Genomic DNA, 13,288 nt, shown 5'->3' on the forward strand with positions numbered 1-13,288 from the left:
ATTTCAGACTAACTGGTATATATGTAGGGTAGACATAAACACCTTTGAAAATGGAACTGACGTGGGAAGCATCATCCACGGAAGGCAAGACAGAACTTCTTATATAAACCTGAGTTGGTTGATGAAACCGTGTCTCTACTAAAAATACAAAAATTACAAAAATAAAGTGGTAGACCTACCGAAGTGCAGCCATATCAGTAGTTATGTTACATGTAAATGGCCTAACATACTGATTAAAAGACAGAGATTGCCAGATTGCATTAAAAAAACATATGCTTTCTACACAAAATCCATTTTAAATGTAATGATATAGATAGGTTAAAGGTAAAAGGATGAAGAAAGATATACCATGCAAATACTAATGAAAACTGGGGTGTCTAGATTAATATCAGACAAAGTAGATAAATTTATACAAAAGGCATAATAATTATTAATGTGTATGCACCTAACTATAGAGCTTCAAAGTGTGTGAAGCAAAAAGTGATAGAACTGAAAGAAGTTTTTTTTTTTTATTCTGCAATTACACTTGGAGACTTCAGTGCTCCACTTTCTATAATCAATAGAGCAAGAGGACAGAAAACAACAAGCAAGTATATGGAAGACCTGAACAACACTATCAACTAACTCAACACAGTTGTCATTTATATTACATTCTATAGAACGACAGCAGAATGCACATTCTTCTCAAGTGCTCATGAAACATTCCCCAAGATAAACCTTATCATGGTCATAAAGCAAACCTTAAAAGTTTTTAAATAATTGAAATCAAACAAAGTATATTATTGGATCATAAAGGAATTGAATTAGACATCAAAAACAGAAAGGGGCCTGGCACGGTGGCTCACACCTATAATCCCAGCACTTTGGGAGGCCGAGGCGGGCGGATCACGAGGTCAAGAGATCGAGACCATCCTGGTCAACATGGTGAAACCCCGTCTCTACTAAAAATATAAAAAATTAGCTGGGCACAGTGGTGCGTGCCTGTAATCCCAGCTACTCAGGAGGCTGAGGCAGGAGAATTGCCTGAACCCGGGAGGCGGAGGTTGCAGTGAGCCAAGATCGCGCCATTGCACTCCAGCCTGGGTAATAAGAGTGAAGCTCTGTCTCAAAAAAAAAAAAAAGAACAGAAAGATATCTGAAATATCCCCAAATATTTGGAAATTAAATAGCACCCTTCTGAAAAACTCATGTCAAAGAAGAAAGAAAATTAGAGAACATTTGAACTGAATAACAATGAAAATACAGTATTTTAGATGCAACCAAAGTTGAACTTAGGGGGAAATTTATAGCATCAGATACTTGTATTGGAAAAGAAGAAAGTTCTTAAGTCAGTAATTCAAACTTTTACTTAAAGAAAATAGAAGAGTATATTAAAGCCAAAGCAAATGGAAGGAAACAAGAAGAGAAATCAATGAGATAAAAAACAGAAAAACTATTTAGAGAAAATTAGTGAAACCAAAACCTGATTATTTTTGAAAAGAATCAAAAAACTGATAAACACTTGGCCAGAGTGATGAAGGGGAAAAAAAAAGAAAAGAGAAGACACAAATTAGCAATATCAGAAATGAAAGAGGGGCTAGCTACAAACATTAAAAGGATAATAAGGAAATGCTATAATTTGGCAACTTAGATGAAATGGACTAATTCATTGAGAAACACAAATCATCAAAATTCACTCAAGAAAAAATAGGTAACCTGAATAGTCCCATATTTATTAAGGAAATTGAATTTGCATTTAAAAATGCAATAAAACTCCCAAGTTCAGATAGTTTAACTGGTGAATTCTACCAAATATTCAAGGGAGGACTAATACCAATTCTACAAGGGGGTTTTCCAACTCATTTTATGAGGGCAGCATTATCTTGATACCAAAACAAGGCAAAGACATTACAAGAAAAGAAAATTATAGATTAGTGTCTTTTGTGACTATAGATAAGAAAATTCTCAGCAAAATACGAACAAAATAATGTTTATAGTAGCATTATTCACAATAGCCAAATGGTGGAAAAAACCCAAACATCTACCAATGAATGAATGGGTAAACAAAATGTTATATACACACACAGTGGAATATTGTTTAACCTTAAAAGAGAATAAAATTATGATGTACACTACAACATGAATGAAACTTGAAGGCATTGTGCTAAGTTAAATAAACCAGACACAAAAGGACAAATATTGTATGATTCCACTTCTGTGAGGTACCTAGAGTGGTCAAATTCATCCAGACAGCAAGTAAAATAGTGGTTTTTCAGGGCTTCAGGGAATGGACAGTGGGCAGTTATCTTTTAATGATACAGAGTTTTAGTTTGGGATGATGAAAAAGTTCTGGAGATGGATAGTGGTGATGGCCGCACAATATTATGGATATGCTTAATGACACTGAACTGCATACTTAAAAATGGTTAAACTTGTAAATTTAATGTTTTTAATATTTTAACACAATAAAAAAGGAAAAAATGCAAATTGAATCCAGCAGTTCATAAAAAGGATATGTCATTAGCCTTATAATTCACATCTGGTTTATCCCCTCCATCCAAAACCACAGCTATATTTATCTTCCTAAAGCATAAGCCTAATCAAGTTGCTTTCCTTCTCAAAATCTTAAATGCCTAACAAGTAAAAATTTTCACCTAACATTTAAAGCTTACTGTGTAGTCAGGTCACAGTTTCTCTTTCAGGCCAAGTCTGCTACTCCTGTTGCACACTTGCCTAATGCTCCAAGTAAACACAACGACATATACACTTTCCCAGAACACTCTTACCTTCATGCTTTTAAATATTTCTGTTTTTCTCCTTGAATTCTCTCCCTCATTGTGACCAATCTCTACCAGATAAATTCTACTCATAATTCAAAACCCAGATGGAACTTTACCTCCCTGGATGTTTTTGTGATTCCCGTGTATAGCTGTGATAGCTCACTGCAGCATATATGTCTTTTATGTTGTACTTATATTGCGCTTGCTTGCTCATTTGCTATTGAGCACCTGTCTGTTGATACTGATTCCGTGTTGAGTTTTGGAAGTAACGAGTAAGATACATCCCTTTCTTCTTATAGTTTACCATCCTAGCACAAAAGACAGACATGTAAACATATATATGTTCAAAATAACATGCTAAATCTGAGCTAGAAATAAAAGCAATTACTATTGTGCTTATATTTTACCTTATGTAGAATATTATGTCCTAGTTTCTCTATTAGAGTGCAAGCACCTTCAGGGCAATGGTAACTTTCCAGTCCCCTATAACACTTAATTCCTTGCATTAAATGTGCACAATTAGATATTTGCAATGAGTACTGAATTGTTTTTATTGGATTTCTTTATTCAAAGCTACCAATAAAGCTTAATTTAAAAGTTCACAACTATTTCTTTAGTTTTTATTTTGGAGCATTAGCCGACAGGTATTAAGGAACCTCTGTGGTTCCTGTGTAGAAACTCAAAGCAGTAAGAAATTTTAGCAGCTTACCTAGGAACTACTCTGGTTCTCAAGGTTACTTTCATATAGATAGTAGTAACATTTACCTTAAAGTTCCTAGAAGTAATTTTGAGTTGTAAGAATGCCATACATCCTCATCATGGGAAATTTAATAGTTCAAGGAAGAGATATGTAATGTGGGAAAATGTTAATTTTATCTATGTGAACAAGATGATGTATAATGCATATATATATATATATATATAAAATATAAATTTCCTTTATAGAACTTTATTTAAATTCTAAAAAGCACTTTTATAGATATCTCTTTCAACTTCTTTTATGCTTATTAAGATTTGTGATTTGATATTTAAGAAGTTTATTCACTATTTTAACTTGATATCTTAATTATGATCCATGAAAACAGGTCACATTGCTATTTCCTCATGGCCCTTTTAAACCATGGCCGTGTGGTTTAAACAGAAAGGCTTATGCTATAGATGTTTTATCTACAAATGAAATAAGAATTTTTTTCATTTTTATAGAAGCAATGAAATAAATAACTCTATTAAAAATAGTTAAAGGTAGTATTACCAAACACTAGATTTGAAATGATGCTTATAAGCATTTACTATAAAACAAAAAATGATAAATTGTACCTCATCAAAAGTAAAAATTTCATCAAATTAAAAACTTCTGTTCTTAGGATACCTTTAGGAAAATGGAAAGAGAAACCACAGACTAGGAAAAAATATTGAGAACATGTACATGTATCTGACACAGTACTATGTTGAGAATATATAAATAACACTTAGAAGTTAATAACAGAAAGACAAGCCAACTTAAAAAATTAGCAAAATATTTGAAGAGACACTTTAAAAAAGAAAATATAAATACCAATAGTCACATGAAAAGATTCTTAACATTATTGATCAGTTACTTCGAATTTATTGCATATAGCAATAGTTTCTTGCTTTTTATTCTGTGTAATATTCCACTGCATCATTATATTGCAGTCTGTTAATTTATTCTCCTGTTGATAGATGAGTTATTTCCAAATTTGAGCTATTCTGAATGAAGTAGCCATGAACACTCTGGTCTATGTTTTTTAGGTGGATATGTGTGCTTATCTGTCGGGTTTATACCTAGGAGTGAAATTGATGGGGACATAGTGTAGGGGTTTGTTTAGCTTTAGTAGATACTGCTGAACAGTTATGTGCCTATTTATACTCTCTACAGTAATGTCTAAGACTTCCCATTTGCTCCACATCCTTGTCAAAACTTGATATTGTTTGCCCTTTTAATTATCTGTGAATTCTGAAGTGATATCTCATTGTGGTTTTAATTTGCATTTTACCATAACAACAGATTGTATTGAGTATTTCTTCATATGCTTATTGGTCATTGGAAACCTATGCAGATTAAAGCCCAAATAAGAATATGATATACTCCCTGATATGGCTAAAATTGAAAAGACAAGTATTAATGAGGATGTGTAGCAATGGAAACTTTGATACATTGCTTGTGAGAGAGAAATATGTTACAACCACTTTGGAGAACTATTTGGCAATTTCTTATAAACGTAAATGTATAATTAGCGTATGATCCAACAAGTTCCATTCATAGTTATTTACTTAAGAGAAATGGGCCAGGTGTGGTGGCTCAGCCTGTAATCCCAGCACTTTGAGAGGTGAGGTGGGCAGATCACTTAAGGTCAGGAGTTCGAGACCAGCTTGGCCAACATGGTGAAACCCCCTCTCTCTACTAAAAATACAAAAATTAGCTGGGCGTGGTGGCACATGCCTATAATCTCTGCTACTGGGGAGGCTGAGGCAGGATAACCGCTTGAACCCTGAAGACAGAGGTTGTAGTGAGCCACGATGTTGCCATTGCACTCCAGCCTGGGCGACGAAGCCAGACTTCATCTCAAAAACATTAAAAAAAGGCCGGGCACAGTGGCTCATGCCCGTAATCCCAGCACTTTGGGAGGCCGAAGCAGGCTGATCAACTGCGGTCGGGAGTTGGAGACCAGCCTGGCCAACATGGCGAAGCCCCATCTCTACTAAAGATAAAAAAAAAAATAGCTGGGCGTGGTGGCAGGCGCCTGTAATCCTAGCTACTTGGGAGGCTGAGGCAGGAGAATTGCTTGAACCCAGGACGTGCAAGTTGCGGTGAGTCTAGATCGCACCATTGCACACTCCAGCCTGGGTGACAGAGCGAGACTTCATCTCAAAAAAAAAAAAAGAAATGAAAACACATGTCCACACAAACACTTTTACACAAATGCTCATAGCAGTTTTATTCATAATAGCAAAAATATCTGGGAATAACCCAGATACCCATTAATAGTTGATATATAAACAAATTTTGGTATATAATAATAGAACAGTACTCAGCAATAAAAAAATTATATATTTATATATAATATATATAACTGATATATTCAACAACATGGATTAATTTGAGAAACATGTTGAGCAAAGCAAGCCATCTGTGAAAGAGGATATACTGTACAATCCCATTTATATGACGTTTAAGAATAGGCAAAACTAACCTAGGGTGACAGAAGTAAAAAATTGGTTGTCTCTGCTGGGGCTGGTGGTGGAAGTAAGGTGTGGTTGTTGACTGGAAAAGAGTTATAAAAATATTTTATATCTTGTTTTCAGTGTTGGTTACATAAGTTTGTTTTATTGCCAACTCATTGAGCAGAAGAACACTTTAAGATCTGTGCATTTTCTTGTATATAAATAATTCTTTAATGTAAAAAAAGTAGAAATAATTGAGCCTTATAAAAGAAGTATTTAAAGAAATGAATATTTCAGGATAATTTGTTACCTTTCTTTATTATCCTGACATTTATTAACCACTGTTTCAGCTAACCCTGATCTCTGCTGTGTTGATTAGAATATTACACTGACTCTTAGCACTTTGCATCTTGGCTTCGTCATCCTGGAAATAAACCAGTCCTTGTTCTAAAACACATCTTCAGTACTTTAAACCAACATGATACCAAAAGCTTGACATCAATTAAAATCCCCAAGTAATGTGAGGTAATAGAAATAGTTGAGTCTGCATTTCTAGTCCAGATCAGTGAGAAGGCTATGCCCCCTTTCTCTGGCTTGTGACGTCTGCTTTCTCCCCACGGTCAGAGAAGCAAGGTTTCTTTTTGCTGACACTATGGGAACCTGTACAACTTAATATTTTTCCTGAATGGAAGGAATTAACCTTCCACTTTTCTCTTGAGAGTCAATTTTTTAAAATGTCAATTTCCTAGCAAAGAGAAACCTTAGCATCTATTCTGCAATGCTTTCTCTAGAGTGTAATGCATAAAAACAATACAGTTTTAAAATATAATAGTAGCTATTTTCTTGGTGGCTATTATAGAACATCTTATGAAGTATAAACTTGAATTTCTTCCAAAGTGCCAAAGTTAAAGTATACCTGTATATACCTATAGTAAAAAATAGCAGTAAGGAAGTCAAATTTACAGAACAATGATGAGTCATAATTTGAAAACAGTATTGCTCACTATACTTGGAATACATTTTATAAAATGTTTTATCTGCCACTATGTTACCATTAACTAATTGGGCTGCTAATTAGGCTATTGAGAAGGCAGTGGCATGGATAATAAATTACAGGTGCCTCATGGGCAGAGACCATATCTTATATTTTACTTGTATTCTGTGGTGCCAAATAAATACAGAAAATAAACAGATTTAGATAAGAAATAGACATGTACAGTGTACTTAACATAATTCCTAAATCACTTATATTCTAGAATTGTTATAGATGTATATATATCTGATGATTTTGTCTAGCATCTGGAACATCAGAATGCATAAGACAAAGCTTTGAAGATATGTGGCTTGGAGCGAAAGCAGGAGCCACAGAGTTGCCCAGCTTTCTAAAATGTCTTCTTGTTTCCCGCTTCATGGTAGAGACTGAGAATGACACCTTTCCAACAAAGGCAAACTAGTAGCCACAGCTGTACTGAGTGATTCACCCTCTCCATGGCTGAGCATGCTAACAGATCTGTGCTTTTTAAGCTTCACCCTGGGCTTCAGGCTACATGGAGGAATAAAAGCTCTTTCAACTTAACAAATGCTAAGACTTGGAGACTTGTTACGTCTTTTCTTAACCTTGTAATCAGTTTTATTACAAAAGCAATTTGGAAGGTTAAAAGTGAACTCTGTAAATTTATTACTAAGTAAATGAAAGACACATTATCTGCCCACAGATAATTGAGGGTTTTTTTCCACCCTAGGATATTTATTGGCATATTGATAGTCACAAATAGTAGTTCTTAATCTTCTGTGAGTCACAAATCCGTATGAGAATCTGAAGACTTTTCTTTTTCCCTTTTTTCCTTCATTTCTTCCTTCTTCCTACTTTACTTCCTATCCCCTCCCTCCCTCTCCTTTCTTCAAATATATTTGCTTGACTACTGTGTGCCAGGCATTGTTCTAAAGGGTCTATGCTTTGTACTTCTTCACCTCTTAAAATGCCTATTTGCATATATACATGAGATTTTACATATAGTTTTAGAAATTTTATTGAACCCCTAAAGCCCTCCAGGGTCAAGAAACTAATATTTAAAGTAAGTATATGGCTAAAAATACTTGACATACCTACTAGGCAGAAACTTAGTATTTGCAGGAATAATAGAATATATTTCTCTTTGGGATCTGCCCAGCAAGACAAGATCCTCAAAGTAGACTCATTCAAATCATAAGCAATATGGAATGGGAGATGAGGAATTTGACATTTCATATTTAGTCAGAAGAGGTAGCCTATAGAGTCTTGTGAGAGGAGTGGTTGGTTGCATTAGCAACTTTCAAGGACTCCTTTTAAGCCTGCACTTAATGAGAAAGAAAGAAGGCCACCAAAATTTAAAAATTAGAATGTGGTGCCTGAATCTTACTTTGTGTCTCTAAGTCTCCTTTGCCATTCTGACTGAAAAATTGATCTATTTATTATGCACCATTGCTTAGAGAGCTAACATGTTAATATATGATGAAGAGTCACACATCTACTGTGACATGAGTGATGAAACTTGTCACTCTGACCTTTAATACAGAATGACTTTTTTGTTCTCTGTCAGTACTCCACATAGGCTGAAAGTAAGGGATCTAAACTCTAAAGAAGACTCTTCATCTAAAGAACTGGTGTTCTGCCAGTTAAAGAAGGCTCTGAAAAATCTCAAGTAAAGCAGAATTTCACTCTTGAGTCTTGTGATATCTCTGGATTTCATATTTCTGTTTTTCCATATGTTGAGTTGTGACACCAGATAGTTCCTTAAAACACACACATAAGCAGATACACAGTGTGGGTAAACAACCCTTCTCTTCATCCTGACCACCCAATTAACATGGTTTTTACTTTTCCCTCATAACTGCTGGGGGACTCAGAGAGAGAACCTTCATGTGAATATATACTTATCTTATGTAACTTAACAATCTGACATGCTGAGGTGAGGAAAAACAACCCATGCATCAAAGTCATATATGGTGATTTCCAGCTGTTACATGAGAGCAAAATTAAAGCAAAGTCACTTGTTTTATCCTGAACTATAAAGACTATTAAAGTTCTCGGCTTGACCAAGAAAACATATACATAGTAATGCTATTCAGATTCATACACTGTATCTGTGGCTTGGACATACAGTGTATTTTATATTTTCTGTTTAAGAGAGCCTGGTTTAGCATGGTGGAAATCTAAATCTTGGCAGAGAAAAGCTGGGTTCCAAAACATTTTCTTAAATGCTGAAAAAGTAAAACATCTTTTAGTTTCCCTATACTTTATCTATAGTAAGTGATCATTATGGCTATATAATGTATATTCTTTTAGATTCTTTGTTTCATATTACTAATTTTTGTCCAAAAATCATTTAGTAAATAGCTTCAAATAATCAAGTTCTAGAATCAAGGTAAATTTACCCCTTAACCCACAGAAGGAAAAATTATGGGTTTTGAAGAAGGAAAACAATTTTGGCCAAGAACTCATTTTAGAATTACCTTACATATAGCCTTAGAGCTCTTATTTCATAGTAGAACCAAAATGGAATTTAACTGTTTAAACATAAAGGGTTTTTGGAAAAAATCTTTTGGAAAGTGGTATCTCTTATGTCTGTATTCATAGATTAAGGTAAAAATGAAAAAGCACAGAAACTCTGACTTACTTTTCTTAAATCGGGAAGTAACACTATGCTCCTTTGGCTAGACTACTGCTATGTCAAATCATAGAAATATTTCTGTGATCATGTGTTTTATAGTTAGGCTATTTTCAGCAGAGCTATTCCTATCATTGTTAAACACTTGATTAAATCATCTGGTTCAAATATGAAGAAGTCTGTTCTTCATTGGAACAAATTTTCGACCTGTAGAAATACTCTGTTTTAAACATAAGCTTAAACATAAATAGATATGTTTAAACATAACTTTCTCAAAAATTGCAATTATAAGAGACTGGACTTACTTCCATACATTGAGATTCGCTTAGGGCAATAGATTGTCAATGTGTTGCTGGAATAATTGACATGCATATAAATCTTATATTTTTCAGATCATTTAGGTACTTATATATATAAGCTTGAGATTACCATTATCAAACACGACTGGAATACGAATGTCTTAGTTTTTCTGGTAGACCAAAGTAGTATTAGTTATTCTTTGTTCTGTGTTTTTCCATAATGAAGAGAAATGCATGTGGTTTTGCAGAATTGTTGCATTCTTTGAACTCTTTCCAGTAGAATTGTAATAATAAATACACAAAAAATGAGTACATTAGTGCCTACACAGTGCTGGATCAATAGAAATATACACTCTTTGGGAGCTCATATCCTAATGACAGAATCCCATCAACATTAGTTAAGCATAAGAAGGTAAAGTGTTTGAAGCAAAATAAACTCTCAGTGAAGTCTGAAGGAGAACAAAAGGGATGATGTGAGGAGACTGTCCATGCTGAAATCTCTGGTAGAACGTGTAATCAACTGATAGAGAATTCTAGCATATCTAGTCTACAATGTTTAATTACTACAGAAAGTGATAATTATTGCTATCATCAGTTACAAGGATTATTGATGGTAGAAGAGCTTGAAGTCTTAGATTTACATTTTACCTAGCAAATATTTGTTGAATGTCTGTACATGCTGGTTGCTGTACTGGGTGTATTAACAAAGTCCTCCCCTCCAGGAGCTTATAGTCTAGTGGAGGGAACAGATTTATAAATGTTTAATTTGTTACCTGTTTTAGTACAAGGATCTACAAAAAAGCTACAGGAGCAGAGAAAAAGTTGGGACTGTGTATCCCTAGAGGAGTGAGAAAGCCTGGGTCTTCAAGGATGAGTAGAGAGAAGGGAAGGATATATTAGGGACTCCCTGCATATTTGTGGCCAAGGAGATTTTGAAATTTATCAACAAGATTATGAACAAATAAAAATATAAATTTAAGTGGCCAACAAGGCAGAATAAATTGTTTCTATTTATGTTTGTTATAAGCTATGAACTTTTCTACTTCCTAAGTTTATTTACTCTGTCATATCTCTTAAATTGAAGGAACAGATAAAAGTAGGAAATTAGTATATGAAGATCCCATATGACCTTTGATAAACCTGAGAGTAGTAGATAACCTCAAGTTTCCCAGTTTAGGAAGATAATGGCCTCTGTGAAGATTAGGAAGATTGAATGATATAACATGAACCCATTATAAATGAAAACTTTCTAAAAGATTAAATCCATCTTTTCCTTGGAAAGTAATAAATTCTCATTTGTAGTTAGAGAGTACATATTAATTTAATCCAAATTAGTATAATGCTTTAATTAAGAGAATTTTGTTTGTTCTTAATGGCATTAACTTTCTCATAATGTTAATTTATTTAGAAAGGAGAGGGTTGTTTCTTCTGTTTTCCCCAAAATGTTCATGAGTATTAGTCTCCTATAAAATAGAAACTGCTTCTCATCTGCTTTGAACCTTCCAATATTCCCAGGTCATGGGATCACTGATTTGTGAGGCGCAGTAAAACCATGTCATATGAAAAGAAGCAGACCAGGAGCCAAAGATAACAGAGCTATGTAGACTCTCAGTGGCTAGTGAAGATTTCGTTTTACAAGATTGTGTCCGTGTTTGGTCAGTAAAGCTAAGGCAGAAGGTGAATGGCAGAACATTACTTTAAAGGCATTAGAGAACATGCCAGAGGAAAGCATTTTGAGTGCAAACATTCCAAATGGGGAAGCAGTACAGAATCAGCATAGAGCCGGCCAGACGTAGCCTGCATTTCCCATCTATGGATGCCAGCACACAGGCAACGTCATTGCCGCTCGAGTGTTTACTGATGTGAAAACACTGCAACTACCAGAAAGCTTCATTCCCTTCCTCTTTCTCTTCTCTCTTTTTCTCCCTCTTCCTCCCTCCCTTCCTCACTGATTTTCCCCCTCCCTTCATTCCATCCTTCTTTTTTTCCTTTTGAGGGTCCACATAAACTTTGGTTTAAAAAGACTCATTCCAGTCTTCTATAACCAAGCCTAGAACTCAATCAAATATGTAAAACCAAATTTGAATGCTTCATCTATTTCATTTGAAAGGCTGGGGGAAGGGCATATTTTAGGGGAACAGATTAAACCAAGAAAAATGACTTTGGCTGACGTTTTTAGTCTTGTTAGACCACAGATTCCTCATTAGTGAATAGGTTATTGAACTGCATGCCTCTTACTTGACTTCTGGCTCTAAAATTTCATGGTTCTGTTTTTCTGATTTTTAAAATATCTTGGGATCTTTCAAAAGCATAGTAGCTGTGCGTGCATGTGTACTACCATATGCTAGCAACTAGTCATCATCAATATGGTCAAATTTATTAAAGCTTGATATGGATAAATGGTACAGTAAATCAAGAAATATTATATTTGAATGAAGCCTCGAAAACAAGTGTTTACACAAATACATGATTAGATGTCCTCCATCCTTACATTGAAAATATTATTCTACTCATTTGAGAAAGACTTCATGAAAGGCGTGGAGTTTGAAGGAATTTTTAAATTTTTGGTTTATCCTTAGATGCCCAGAAGAGGTTTGTGTAATTTAACACTACAGAGTTTCCATGGCTTTCCAGGTAAAAAGAGGGAACTTAAATGCTTTCCTTGCCGAATACTAAGAAAAACATATTTCCCTACCCTTTTTAGAAGAATTAGTGAAATTATGTTAGAAAGAGCATTACCAAATCAGATGTCCTGCCTATTTAAATTTTACCCATGTAATTATGTGTTTATCATCCACTTCCTAATTGAATGGATATATATATTCTTTTAAAAATTTGCACAAACATTATCACAAGTCCTAATTAGATGATTACAAGCTACCATTCATGATTTGGAGTTGTATGGTATTTTGGATAAAATATAAAACAAATTATAAATATCTTAAAAGAACAGATTGAATAGAAATATTTATTAGGATCATAAACAAGATGAGGCAAATCCCCAAAGAATATGCAAAATGAGCTAATGCACCATGCTAATAAGAATCAAAGGGTTACATATGAAAATGTGCATGTGAGTGACACTGATATTGCCTTTAATGGCCCCTTAACTAGCCGCGTAAAATTTGACCAGCTTTTGATTTTTCCATTGAAGAAATTAAAAAAAGGAAATATCACTATTGAATATAATCAGCTTACTCTCTGCCTTGTCTTTGTGGAGCTACAAAATCCAGACGTAAAGTCTAATATGGAAATTTTGATCTCCTTGATATTTCTGACAGAATTAAAAGGAGAGTAGAAGGTTGGGCTGTATGGCATTGCCTGTTGCCTCAAACATCACTTTTTTTCAATTGAGAATTTCCAAAGAATGGCATAAACCAGGATAGTGCAGTTATAAGCA

At 34.4% G+C, this 13,288-nt stretch overlaps 2 protein-coding genes across 36 annotated transcripts in view; one reads left to right on the plus strand and one right to left on the minus strand.

Moving 5' to 3' along the window:
- Window positions 1-13,288, minus strand: part of CACNA1C (calcium voltage-gated channel subunit alpha1 C) — a 700,658-nt gene that overhangs the window by 686,719 nt on the left and 651 nt on the right. The gene's annotated exons all lie outside the window — the stretch shown is intronic.
- DCP1B (decapping mRNA 1B) overlaps window positions 1-13,288 on the plus strand; it is a 52,855-nt gene that overhangs the window by 15,675 nt on the left and 23,892 nt on the right. The window lies entirely within an intron of this gene.

The sequence above is a fragment of the Aotus nancymaae genome, unplaced genomic scaffold (genome assembly GCF_030222135.1).
Source record: "Aotus nancymaae isolate 86718 unplaced genomic scaffold, 86718_ANA_hifiasm-v0.15.2.pri h1tg000016l, whole genome shotgun sequence".
NCBI classification, from domain to species: domain Eukaryota; kingdom Metazoa; phylum Chordata; class Mammalia; order Primates; family Aotidae; genus Aotus; species Aotus nancymaae.